This window comes from Panthera tigris, chromosome B1, assembly GCF_018350195.1.
Source record: "Panthera tigris isolate Pti1 chromosome B1, P.tigris_Pti1_mat1.1, whole genome shotgun sequence".
Lineage (NCBI taxonomy): Eukaryota > Metazoa > Chordata > Mammalia > Carnivora > Felidae > Panthera > Panthera tigris.
This window is the reverse complement of record NC_056663.1, coordinates 26,829,164-26,842,855: the sequence shown is the minus strand read 5'-3', so window position 1 is coordinate 26,842,855 and position 13,692 is coordinate 26,829,164. Positions and strand designations below refer to the sequence as shown.

General features: G+C 42.5%; 1 long non-coding RNA gene across 1 annotated transcript in view; it reads left to right on the top strand.

Annotated features, from left to right (window-relative positions):
- The window catches only part of LOC122237861, a 72,885-nt gene extending 68,451 nt beyond the window's left edge, over positions 1-4,434 (top strand). The window contains exon 5 of the long non-coding RNA XR_006216557.1: positions 3,736-4,434. This is a non-coding gene — a long non-coding RNA (uncharacterized LOC122237861). The remainder of the gene's footprint in view (positions 1-3,735) is intronic.
- The last annotated feature ends 9,258 nt before the right edge of the window (positions 4,435-13,692 follow it).

The window sequence follows — 13,692 nt, the reverse complement described above, 5'->3', positions numbered from 1 at the left end:
CCTTCTCTGACCAGTTAATTGTGAATGACCTATTTTTGAGTTTACTGATTCATTCTTTTGTTTGATCAAGTCTGTTGAACCCCTCTAGTGAATTTTTCAACTCAGCTGCTGTATTTTTCAGCTCTAGAATTTGTTTCATTCTTTTTTTAAAATATATTTTCTATATCTTTGTTGATATTCTCATTTTTGTTCCTGAATCATTTTCCTGAACTCATCAAACTCCTTTACGACAGTTATTTCGAATTCTTTTTCAGGTAATTTAAATACCTTCCTTTTTTTAGGGCTGGCTTTCAGAAATTTATTTCCTTTGACTGGATCACAGTTTCCTGTTTCCTCTGTGTTTGTATTTGAGAAAACGGCCACCTCTCCCAGTCTTTATGGATTTGCTTCATACAGGGAAAGACATTCACCAATCAGCCCACCTAGAGATTCTGGGGGCCTCACAACCCTTTTCCGTGGCTGCATCCCTTCTGGACTTGTGTCCAATTCCAATTAGTTTCCAATTAGAAGGATTTGCCAGTTTCTTTTTGCAGGACCTCATAATCTCTTACTCCCTCTATGTCTGTCTGCAGTATTGCAGGTTGTCTGGAGCTCCCACACACCGCCCAGCTCTCTTTTGTTCTCTGCAGCCCTCAGGCTTCTGGAGCATTCCAGATGTGTCATTACTCTGGGTCAGGTGACACAGAAATCAGTCCCTCAGGCAGCCTGAGAGAAGCCAGAATATTGGACACAGGGTCCATTCTAGTCTCCCTTCCTTCTGTTCCAGGGAGAGCCCACAGAGCTGTGTCAGTCTCGATCTGCTGTACTATGCCTCCTTTGGAGCTGCAGCAGACTCCCCAGATCTCTTTTGTTTCCAGCAGTCCCCAGGCATCTAGAGAATGTAGGGCTCCAATAGTGCTCTGACACAGGTGAACCAGGTAGCAGTCCCTTGGGAAGCCCTCTGAAAAGGTGAGAAATTAAATGCGTGCTCCAAATCTTCCTCTCTTCTGGGACAAGTTACAACAATGGGGAGGTTCCTCCAGCTGCTCTGTGCTGAGCAGAGGGGAAGGGCAGGATGGGGGGAGGGGTGAGTGAGTGAGTGAGTGATAGCCCAAACCTTTACCTTTGTTTGCAGCTGCCTCCAGCTTAGCACCCTTTCATGTTAAGTGCTTAGAATCAGGCAAGGCAGAAATCAGTCCCTCAAGCAGCCCCTGGAAAGTCTGAATGTTAGATACATGTTCCAGTCTTCTATTTCCCTTCCCCTGGAGGAGGCAGGAGCTGGGAGTTTCTCCAGATTGCACCAGGCTGATCTGGGCAGAGGGGAGGGAATATGGTGAGTGAGTGCTGAGAATTTTCCTCCTGGCTGTGATGTTTCATACTTCCTGGTTTCATACTTCCCTGAGGTGCAGGGGCCTCTTAACTATTTTCTAGACTATTCACAAAAGGAGTTGATCCATGTATGGTTGTTGAATTAGTGTCTTCTTGAGGGAAGGAGAGTGTGGGGGTTCCTCTTCCCCCAATTTTCTCACCATGTGTGTACTTTAAAATTATCTAGTAATCAAGAGTTGCCTGGGTGGCTCAGTAGGTTAAGCGGCTGACTTCAGCTCAGGTCATGATCTCATAGTGGGTTTGAGCCCCGCGTTGGGCTCTGTGCTGACAGCTCAGAACCTGGAGCCTGCTTCGGATTCTGTGTCTCCCTCCCTCTCTCTGCCCCTCCCCCGCTCATGCTTCTGTCTCTCTCTCTCTCTCTCTCTCAAAAACAAATACACATTAAAAAAAAATTTTTTTTTAAATTTTCTAGTAATCACATTAATAAGTAGCTTTAAAAAATTATCCCAGCAGGGTGCCTGGGTGGCTCAGTCGGTTGAGCGTCCGACTTGGGCTCAGGTCATGATCTCACAGCTTGTGAGTTCGAGCCCCGCATCGGGCTCTGTGCTGACAGCTCAGAGCCTGGAGCCTGCTTCGGATTCAGTGTCTCCCTCTCTCTCTGCTCCTAACCCACTTGTATTCTGTCTCTGTCTCTCTCAAAAATAAATAGACATTAAATATATATATATATATATATATATATATATACATATATATATATATATATATATACATATATATACTAAAAAAAAATTATCCTAGCAGTCCCCGTAGAAGAAACAAGTGAAATTAATTTTAATAATGTGTTTTAGTTAAACCTCTGTATCCTAAATATTATTATTTCAACATGTCATCAATAGAAAATTATTAATGAGATATTTTACATTCCATATTTTGTACTAAGTTTTTGAAACCCAGTGTCTATTTCAGCACATTTCAATTTAGACTAACCACCTTTTAAGTATTCAAGAACCACAGGTGATTAGTAGCTACTATATTGGACAGCATAGATTTTTAATATAAAAATTATTCTCATAAACAAATTTAAAACACAACCAAAATAATAATTTGAAGACCATTCAGAGAGGAGAACATTTGAATGATCATAAACATATGGAAAGATATTTTCCTTTTATGAATAGGGAAATACAAATTAGAGCAATAAGATACTAGTTTTCATTTACTGGATTATCAAGGAGTTTAAGGGAGAAAAAGCATTGCGGATCTTTTGCATGGCTCTGTCTGCCTTTTTTCCAACAGAAAGGAGCATTCTTTCCCCCTTCCACCGGAAAATGAGCTAATTTGCACTTATGTCTTTTTTGGAAAGTAATGATAAGATGGTCATATTAATTTGTTTCTTGTAATTGTGATGAGCCTCTGATGTAATCATTTGATTGATCAAATTTCATCAGAATCTAGGTTTTTTTTTTTAAGTGTATTTATTTATTTTGAGAGAGAGAATGCGAGCAGGGGAGGGGCAGGAGAGGGAGAGAGAGAATTCCAAGTGGGCCCTCACAGTCAGAGTGGAGCCCAGTGTGGGGCTGGAACCCATGAACCAAACCAGAGGTCATGACCTGAGCTGAAAGCAAGAATCTGACACTCAACAGACTGAGCCTCCCAGGCGCCCCATCAGAATCTAGTTTTTAAAAAACAAAAATAGGGTCTAAATTTGACCTCAAATTTCTCACAAAATTAAGTATTCGTCTTCGGTAGAATTTCCACCTGTCTGTACTTGTAGTGAATGATCTGTAAACAATTACATACAGGACTCAATCTTGGGAAGATTCCTTTTATAAGCAATCCCTTTAAATACTATCATAATCCTTTTGAAAATTCAGGCGTCCACAGAGTGAGTATTTTTATATAGGGGCTCACCTACAATGGGAAAATGTTTCAGGCTACCAGTTTTAAGATCTGTCCATACATCTGCCTGTGGTTGGTCTTAGTCCAGCAGAGCCATTGATGAGAACAAGAATTCCTTTTGGTGGTTGAATAAAAGGAGGAAGGGAATTGCCCTTAAAATAAAGACAAAAAGAAAAAAGAAGGGAAATGTTTTATCCCCTGGGTATTGTCAGGCGAGAAGAGACTGAACACAAACACGCTGAAGAAGGGATGTCATTGAAACAAGAAATCTGGGCCAGAACTGGGGTGCAAGGAATTGTGGGAATACAATGCTTCTGAATATCACTTAAAAGGGCTCTACCAGGCGCACACACCTTAAAATGATGTTCCTAATTGTTCTGCCTTTTCTTTTTTTCTTTCGCAAATCACAAAGACGGAGGGGGAAAAGCCCAGCAGGAAGAGTCAGCTGCTGAGCCTGTTAGGAGAAGAAAGAGTATGGATATGATATTAATTTTGCTTCATTATCTCTCCCTCTACCAACGGCAGCCTGGCAGGCGGACGCTCTGCCCAGAAAATCTGAGGAGTTTTGACCAGCAGTAGCAGTTTGTCTGGTGAGGCCGTATGATCTAAAAATCTCCATGAACAAGGAGAGGACAAAGAAACAAAAGCCTGTATTATTCCCATCAATTCTCCAAGGCAATGGCTCGCCAGTAGATTGGGGAAAGATAACAGCTTTGCTCTCCACAACCGCATTCAGCTTCCAGAGTACAGGTACATTAAAGAGAAGCCGAAACATGTACCGTGATTACTTCTGGGGAAGAAAACAGGCTTCAAGCTGTACTTACATCAATATCTGTAGCAAGGGAGGTTATGCACAAGCTATTGTACTTCCCTCTCTCTGCCTGTCTCTCCGTCACACGTACACACACTCACACACGTGGGCCCAGAGGACCATGATTCATTGTTCAGAGCGTGGAGATTCTGATCTGCCTCTCGTGCACCGCAAATGCCAGGGAACGAGAATTCCCCATTTAGAGAAAGAGGCGCAGAGTTCATTTTTCTGAGAACATCACGTCTTCCGGGGAAGACAGAAAGAGTGGTCCATATTTTTCTGTTGTTACTAAGTGGGAGTACACATACCTGCCTAACCAGCTGGCTTTGGGGCTGCTTCTGTGTTTGACTGAAAATCATGGTAAGCATGCCAACATTTCCCTATTTTACTTATATGTATTTATTTTTTTAAGATTTTTAAAAACGTTTATTTCCCTTTGAGAGAGAGCGCAAGCAGGGGAAGGGCAGAGAGGGAAAGGGAGAAAGGGATCTGAAGCGGGCTCTGTGCTGACAGCAGAGAGCGCGATGCGGGGCTTGAACCAACGAACCGTGAGATCATGAGCCGAAGTCAGGTGCTTAACCAACTGAGTCCACCCAGGCGCCCCCCCCCCCCCAGCATTTCCCTATTTTAGACAGTTCACACATGCTGTCACCACTTTTCAGCTCATACAACCACCTCACCTCCAAGGGTTAAAAGTCATGGCCCTGGGTCCCTTCAGGCAGTTTAGTAGCTCATGCCTAGCAGTGCACCTTAGCGGTCTGGTCTTGTGGTTTCTTCTCACCGAGCAAAGTCACTGGCCTGCTAAAGGAAGGTGTCAGCTCCTGCCTCTGCTGACCTCTTTAAGATCATTCACTCTCAGTCCTACCTCCCTCACTAGCCATGATGGGTGTACAGGAGACCATGACTAGAGTGGGCACATTGGTCGGTGGGGTCTGGGATGAGCACACCTGCTATAAACCCACTCAGTGTCCAGAATCTGTGTTCTGAGCCCCGCGCATTGGCGTGCCTGTGGGGTTGAAGACACCCCTGGGTCCCTGAGATACTGCCTCTCCCTGCATCAGAATCATTTAGGCTGTTGTTTCAAATGCAGGTCCCCAGATGTCACCTCAGCTTTGTTACCCAGGCAACTTACCCAGAAGTAATTTCTTATCCCATAAGAATGGGCCTGGAAGTCTGTACTCTATCAGAAAGGGGATAGCCAATGAGAAGCAGTCTAATGCAATGATTCAGAACTCAAGCTCTGATGACTACCCATTCCTTCCATTGATATTTGTATGATCTCTGGGGAAATTACTTAACCTTCCTCTGCCTCATCTGTCAAGTGGTGATAACGGCCTTCATATCCACCACATAGAAGGATTTACTTAGTAAGTCCATTTAACGTGCCTAGAACAGTGCCGGGGACATGATAAGGCTTACTACATGCTAGCTATTACTATTACTGTATAACGAGCACCCCTATAATTCTTTAAAATCAAGTTTGAGATCCACAGGTCCAGTTTGCTCATCGTGGACTCTACATCTGCTTTTCCGCTCAGCCCTACAGAGGCTTCCTAGGCTTGGAGCTCTGTGTTGTTTTCCCAACCTGTTTTCCTCAAACATAGACCCTCTTAACTCTTGTCTTTCCAATCCTTCACTGGGTACCAGGGATAAGTATCTTACATGGTTACTGCTTGTCCTTCGGTCAGAATGGTCTGGCCACAGAGAACAGGGATGCTGCTGGTTGCTTGAGGTGTACCCACTCTCCATGTGGGGAGAAAGGAATTTTCTGTAATTGGGGTCCAACTATGAAAATGGAAGTCCCTAATTGTCCCTGAATTATTCAATTCAGTGTTGATAACCATACAATCCTACGAGAAGCTACTTTGGACACAGCACGTTAGAAAAAGGCCCCTTCTCTTAGAGCCTTGCCGTTGGGGTGACAAACTGTCCCACTATCCCCTAGACTGTTCTGGTTGTAACACTGAAATTCCTGTATCTCAGGAAACCCCACAGTCCTGAAGAAACCAGTAAGGTTGGTCCCCTGTGTCCCATAGATACTAGGTTGGGTCTCCAGGAGAGACTACGTAGAAATGCTCAGTTGAGGTATTCCCGGATGGCTCAGTCGATTAAGCGTTGGACTCTGGATTTCGGCTCAGGTCATGATCTCACCATTCGTGAGTTCGAACCCCACATGGGGCTCTGCGCGCTCAGGGCGCAACCTGCTTGGGATTCTCTATCTCTGCGCCACCCTCCCCCTCAAAATAAATAAATAAACTTAGAAAAAAAAATGCTCAGTTGGACTCCCAGCTGTAAGGCAGGGGCTTAACTGGGGTCTTGCCCAGCCATACTAACCCTCACAAGTGCAAAGCTCAGAAGAGCCTCCTGATTGTGTGGTTTAGACCACCAAGGTATGGAAAACACACTAACACTTTTTGTTTGCGAGGCTGACCTAGAGCAAAATTAGACTGAATGCCTCATGTTTTCTGTAACACAATAGGGATCTGAGGAACTCCACAATATGGTGCTTTGTGTAAGGCACTCGGAACTTGTATCCTCCAGTCTGTCATGTTTTCTGATGTGAATAACAGCAAGAGCTATAAATATCAATTCTTCCCCGCGTCTGGAGATTTATATGCTGACTGCATTTCAGTTGGAAGACGGCAGGAGGGTTTGCTTTCCTATTTTCCCAGAAGAAGAGATTTGGGAGGGGAAGAAACAAGGATCTAGATTTTATAGAGTTGTAGAAATTACAAATGTTGCCAAGGTAGTTAATCAACAACCAAAGCCAACATAAAACCTCATCCTGTGCCTGCGCATGTATCCCTTTAACCCCAGTGGGCGTGAGTAATAATATCGACATGAAGCAAATTACCTGAAGGAAATTGCCTGAATGGGACCGCTATAGCAGGGGGGTAGGGCTTACTTAATTAAAACACAGTTTAATTATTGCTATAACTTAAGGAAATGGAGTACCATGCAATAATATGGGGGTATGAGAGGTTTGAGCCTTGTCGGATAACAATTAATTTCAAATAGTTTGGGGAAGAGGGAGGCATGATTAAATACAGGAGCAGCTGACAAGTGAATCATCAGGGAAGTGAGTTTCTAACTAAATGGAAATGAGTCTAAGAGGCATGGGGGCGGGGAATCATTATGGCCAAGCTGGGGAGAAGAGGGAGGATGGTCTCTGCATCAGAATAGCAGCCCAAAGGCTGAGTTCTGGGTTCTGTCTCTTTAATGGGATGCTCGGTGTGCTCCCAGGTGCGGTGCAGGGCGAGTGCTCCCAGGTTGGGTCCAGGAAGCAGTAAGCTTGTTCCATCAGCAGGGCTGCTCACAAAGGCAGCCCCGGGGGTGTCCTCTGTCCTTGGGCTCACACTTTGCTTCAAGCCACCACCTAAGTCCCTGCAGCATCTAGGGAGCCACAGAGCCCTTGGTCCAGAATCCAAATCGGGCCCACCCTCTCCCCTGCCCAGTTCCCGGCAATCGTGTTCTCCACCTGGCACTTCCAGTTTTTCCTTGTTTCGATTCATCAACTTGGGAAAGAACATTCTCTTTTCTTACCCACCTCAAAAGAAAGCTAGAAGCTAAAACAACATATAAAGCTACCAGCGAGGGAAGAGATGTATCCAGCTAAGGATGAAGATGAGAGTAAGAATATAAGGTATTGTCTTTCGTTTGAGAGAATTATCCCAAGTGGACGAGAACCAGAAGAAATCGGGGGGAAAGCCCTTAATCCACTCAGGAATATATATATATATATATATATATATATATATGTATGTATATATATATATATATATATATGTATACATATATATATATATATGTATACATATACACCTATTCCTAAAATAAAACTACGCGGATATATTTTTTCAATGTCATTTATTATTTTGGAAGAATTCAAAGCTGCCAGAAACCTCGAGAGTAATTCAGAGAATTCTCGTATATGCTTTACCCCAATTCACCAATTTGTTAGCGTTTGCCTCGTTCTTTCTCTCTCTCTCTCTCTCTCTTTTTTTCTCTCTCTCCACACACACACCACACACGCATTATTATTTGGAGCAGGTTAACAGCATCAATGTGCTTCAGAACATCTATGTGTATTTCCCGGAAACACAGTTATTCTTTTATGTGGAAAAGAATGGAAATTTAACATCGACTAATACTCTATCAGATACATATTCCAATGTGGTCAATTGTTCCAATAATGAGTTTTATACAGGTTTTGCCTCCAATTTAATAGACACAGTCCAGGATCAGGTATAATGTTAAGTTGTCATGTCTCTTTATTCTCCTTAATGTGGAATTGTTTCTCAAGACTTTCTTTATCTTTCATAATACTGGCATTTTGGAAGAGAAAAGGCCAGTTATTTAATAGGATGTTTTTCACTACGGGTTTGTCTGAAGTTTCTTCATGATTAGATTCGGTTTATGCCCAGGATACCACGAAACTGAGGCTGTGTCCTCCTCGGGGGTTGGTTCCGGAGGCACACAGGCCCGTCGGCCCATTGCCAATGTCGCCAATCCAGTTTCTCCGCCGTATAATTATTGTATTTCCTCTTACAACGAATAAATATTCAGTGGAGAGACACATCAACACCAAATAAATATCCTGCTTCTCATCACACTCCCTTTCGGCCCCATCAGATTTAGCATCTATTGATGATTCTGGTCTGAAATAATCTTTATTGTGATCTTGGCAAAACAGTGCTTTGCAACCTCTTAACTCCCTACACATTTATCAGTTGGCAGGGGTGATACAGGTAAAAATCACTATTCTTTTAAGTTTATTTATTTATTTGGGGGGGGGGGACAGACAGACAGACGAACAGGGAGGGGCAGAGAGTGAGGGAGAGAGAGAGCGTCTGAAGCAGGCTCCACAGGGTCAGCCCAGAGCTCGATGTCAGGCTCGAACTCATGAGCAGTGAGATCTGAACCGTGAGACCATGACCTGAGCTGAAAAAGCATATTTCAGTGGATGGAATATAGTGGAAATAAGGTAATGTTTGAAGTCCCACAGACTTCAGCTCAAATTCCTTCCACAAGTTAAAAGCTATGAAGCCTTGAACCACTCCCCCACCCTCTCTGATACTCAGTAAAGTAAAATAATAAAACCCAATTTGTAATCTTATAGTGATTAGAGAATGTATGTAAAAGAACCTGACATATAGTAGGTACTCATTATAAGTAAGATGTCATTATTTCTGCTCTTAACTTTATGATTTCCCTCCTTGGGATGACTTTTTTTCTCTCTCAAAAATCTTAACAGCTTAATATGTTTTTTCTTCTTTAATTGAACAATTAAAGTTTATAAATTTATTTCTAAATCATGCTTTGCCTCATTTCATCCTTTGATATGTATTCATTATTTACATTATTTTCAAAATGATATGTTACTGTATTATCAATTTCTTCCTTGGTCCAATGGTTATCAGAAGATTTTTTTTTTAAGTTCCAAATGCTTCCGTTGTTTTTTGTTTTGCTTTGTTTTTGTTTTTGTTTTGTTTTGGTTTTTTTTGGTTATAATTTAAACAAATTGCTTTTAGTTTTATTGAACTGTGATTAGAGAATGTGGCCTGCCCAATTTCTAGTCTTTTGAATTTATTGATATTTTCTTTATTTTCAACCATATGATTAGTACTTGGTCAATGTTCTATGATCTCTCAAAAAGATCTATTTTCTGTAGAAGAGAAGAGTATCAGGGGTCTGAGCTAGATTCAAGTTCAGGTTCAATAATGCCAGAACACGAATCCGAGCAATACCAGCCATGTGCCATATATATATGGCAAGAAGCCTGTGGCAACCTGAAATCTGTCCACACTGGCATTTAGTCAAATAGAGGCGCATCTAGTGGGGTGAGGTCAATCCAGATTGCTGGGTAGAATTAGTTAAATAAAAGTACCATAGAAGAGAACAGCATTAGGCATGTGGGTTGGACTCGGCATCAGACTCTGACCAGGGAGCTGCTCTTCGGGACAAGACTGTGCCACCAGGTGCGGGCACCCAGGAACACTGTTGTGCCCAAGAATTTAGATAATGTTCCTGAGAGCTCCCTCTGTGGCTCCATGGTGTGGAAAGTGGAAGTTAAAGCACTGTTACCTGAGTCAAAGAATTGCTACTGTTTTCTTCTCTCCTCCACGGAAAGAACATCTAAAGAGTGGGTCACTACTACAACAGGGCAGACTCATAACGTAGGGTGATCGGTGAAGCTATATAACACGGGCGTGAACTGTACTCGAGGCAACCCCCTTCCTCTGGCAGAGGAGAGGCCTGAGCGCTGGCCATCCGCAGAGGAAGGCAATATTGGGACGCTAACGGTCAAGGTGGTCAGAGCTGATGTGCACTGAGCACCCATTTTGGAGTCAGCACTTTGTATGCGTTACCACGGAGTTATCATTATTATCCCATTTTACAGATTAGGAAACCGAGGCTCAGATAAATGAAGTATGTCTTTTCTTAAGAGAACTAAAGAGCTAAGGATTGAAGTTCAACTCCAGAGCCTTACCTTTCACACTATGCTGCTTCCTTCCTAAAGACACAGGGACTAGTTTTTACAGGACCACACCGACCCTTGGAAAGATTATAAATATATATGTTTACATATACAGTTATGTAAATATATACAATATTATTTTGAAAGTTATATTATGCAAATACATTCTTAAATTTCAGGGGCATCAGTTCTGACATCAAGTGACGTGGCTTGTAAAAATTGTGTTTTTGCAATATCTCTTTTCATTTAATGGTTTTCTCTAGGTCTTTTGTTGCTGCTTTTTTGGACAGTTTACTATTATTAAGTCTTTAATATTTTTCTCGTATTTTTTTAAATAGAAGTGTTATTTTACACACCGATTATACGATACACATCAAAAGTACACACACACATGCACACATATTCAGAGGTTTTTCCTCATCCCGTCACCCCTGTACTTATGCACTATCACAGCTGTGTGTACTCTTGACTGGGTGTGAGAAGATCATATGCCATCTTATATTCTATATTATAAACAAGAGAAGTAGTATTTCTCTATATAAGCTCTACTTTCTTTTAAATGTAAACACGGGGGCGCCTGGGTGGTTCAGTCAGTTAAATGTCCCACTTCGGCTCAGGTCATGATCTTGCGGTTCGTGGGTTCGAGCCCCGTGTCGGGCTCTGTGCTGACAGCTCGGAGCCTGGAGCCTGCTTTGGATTCTCTGTCTCCCTCTCTCTCTGCCCCTCTCACACTCTCTGTTTCTCTCTCAAAAATAAATAAACATTAAATAAATTTTAAACTGTAAACACTTATTCAATGTCTCTAAAATCTGACTTGTCGTTCCATAAATATTCATTTTAATGCATTTTTATCATACTTTTCAGTGGTTCCTAGCTAACTGAGTTGTCACTTTTTTGCAGTAAAGGGACTTGGGTAATTCTGGGTGTGTGGATGTGCCAGGGTGGTTTCAGAGCCTGATGTAATTTCATATTGCCCCATAACATTTGTATTAAAACATATTTGTTACCTTCAAACATACAATGGCATGGAACTTTTGAATTTTTCCTACAATGCTCAGAAATGTCAGAATCAATCCAGGTAAGTTACTGAGCAAAGATGTCCAAAACACCACACCAAATTCCAAAGAAACCACTGGGTGATGATTCACAAAGTGCCTCTATTCTTGCATGATTACCTTCATTTTCCAATAGGCTTTCAAGTTCCTTCCATGCTATCAATGAATAAGCGTATGGAATAGGGATAGGATCTGGGCTTGGGAGGTGTTACTGTAATCCTAAACACTCTGCAGCCCCTTGTTAAATAGTCGATGGGCTGCCTGTAGGAAGGAGCTTCTGTCTTCCAGGATCTTCCTTATCCAATGGGTCATAAGTACTAATACTCATAGCCATTGGAAATATTGAACACTTTGACACAGCTGTTGTTGACCTGTCAGCAGGGATCTGAATACTTCGGCACATAAATGTTCCTGAAGTTCAGAAGTGCTGTTTAGATCAAAATTCTCTCATGTGTCAAGACCAGAGGCCGATGTTCGGATGCAAGATTGCCTTGTCCGACCTGCCTTTTCTGTAGACGGACCTGACTTCAAAAAGTATCTTCCAGGATAGCTTGGATTTCTTATCTAAATATTCAACACAGATAGGAAGAGATTTCCCCCAAAATAGGCATGTTGTATTGAGATGTGAATCGTCTGCTCTCCATCACCCACCCTGACTTCCTCATCATAGACACATAGTTTTGCACCTAGAGCGGTGTGAGAAACTCCATTGCGTAGTTCTGGAAGATATTTGTATTATTTGTGTTGTGTAAAGATGCCACTTTTGATATATCAAGTAAGGCAAACTTTGATAGGGATCCTTCTAAGGAAGCAGAACCTGCCAGGCTTGTTGGGCTGAGACCAATTCCCTCAGTCCCTCAGGTGGCACTGGTCTTTTGGGAAAAGACCACTCCCCTCCTAACTCGTGACAGACATCTTTATCTGCTAAGAAGTTTGATTCAACAGGCTGGGCTCCCAGTGAGGTACACATGGTGAATCTTGGCAATTAGTTGTTTGCTTTCTCTGTAGCTCCTTTTCCGGCAGTGAGAATACTGTGTCTTAGAACACCTAGGTTCAGCACTAAGACTGTATCTAAAGTAAGTAAAGGTGATGAGTGGGTTCATGTATCTTGAGATTTCTCCCTAAATGAAGACACAGATAGGAAGAGATGAGAAGGCTGGGGAAGCCCAGAATCTGTCCCTTGGTCTGTGCTTTTTGGATTGGCAAGTCTCACTGGCCTAGGAAAATTGGGAGAAGGCTAGAACTTCCCCCTGCCTTGACCAATGCTGGACTTTTTTTTCCTGGTTAGTTTATAAGCCAATGTCTGATGTAAATCAGTGCTCTGTATATGACTCGTCAAAGGACTGCCGATGTTACTGTTCATATTCCTCACAATTTCTTCAGCTGAATCACACCTGGTGGATGGACGTGAAATGCTTTTGCTGTCATCTTCCTCCCCCTCCTCCTCCTCCTTCTCCTCTTCTTTTTGCTGTTTTTCAGTCTCAGCGATCAAGAGAGAGAAGGGATCAAATCTTCGTGGCAATATCTGTTTTGTCAGAAGGTTTTACTGAAAAGCTGCTGGTTGTACGCAGCAAAATCCCATGCATGGAATTATCAAACTTATAGAATGAAATTCCTTTGACATTTTGCTCACATCTTTCCTCTTACCTAGAATACCTTCTGCAGTTTACCCGGTCAACTCCTACTTGGAAGGGCCACTTCCTGTCATCTCCAGCAAGCCTTCTAAGGAAACTCCCTTTTGTGTACTGAGCTCCTGTTTGCTGCTGCCTAACCTCTGCATTAAGAAACTTCTTAGACAAACAAACAAACAAACAAATAAGGGGTGCCTGGGGGCTCAGTCGGTTAAGCCTGCGACTTCGGCTCAGGTCATGATCTCGCGGTTCGTGGGTTTGAGCCCCGCATCAGGCTCTGTGCTGACAACTCAGAGCCTGGAGCCTGCTTTGGATTTTGTCTCCCTCTTTCTCTGTCCCTCCCCTTCTCACACTCTGTCTCTCTCTCTCTTAAATAAATAAACATAAAAAAAAATTAAAAATAAATAAAGGAAGGAAGGAAGGGTCTTTTCTTCCATGCTTTAGCATGTTTTCTACGTACCGTTATTATAATACTTGCAATAATGTGCCATGGTTAATTTTAGGTGG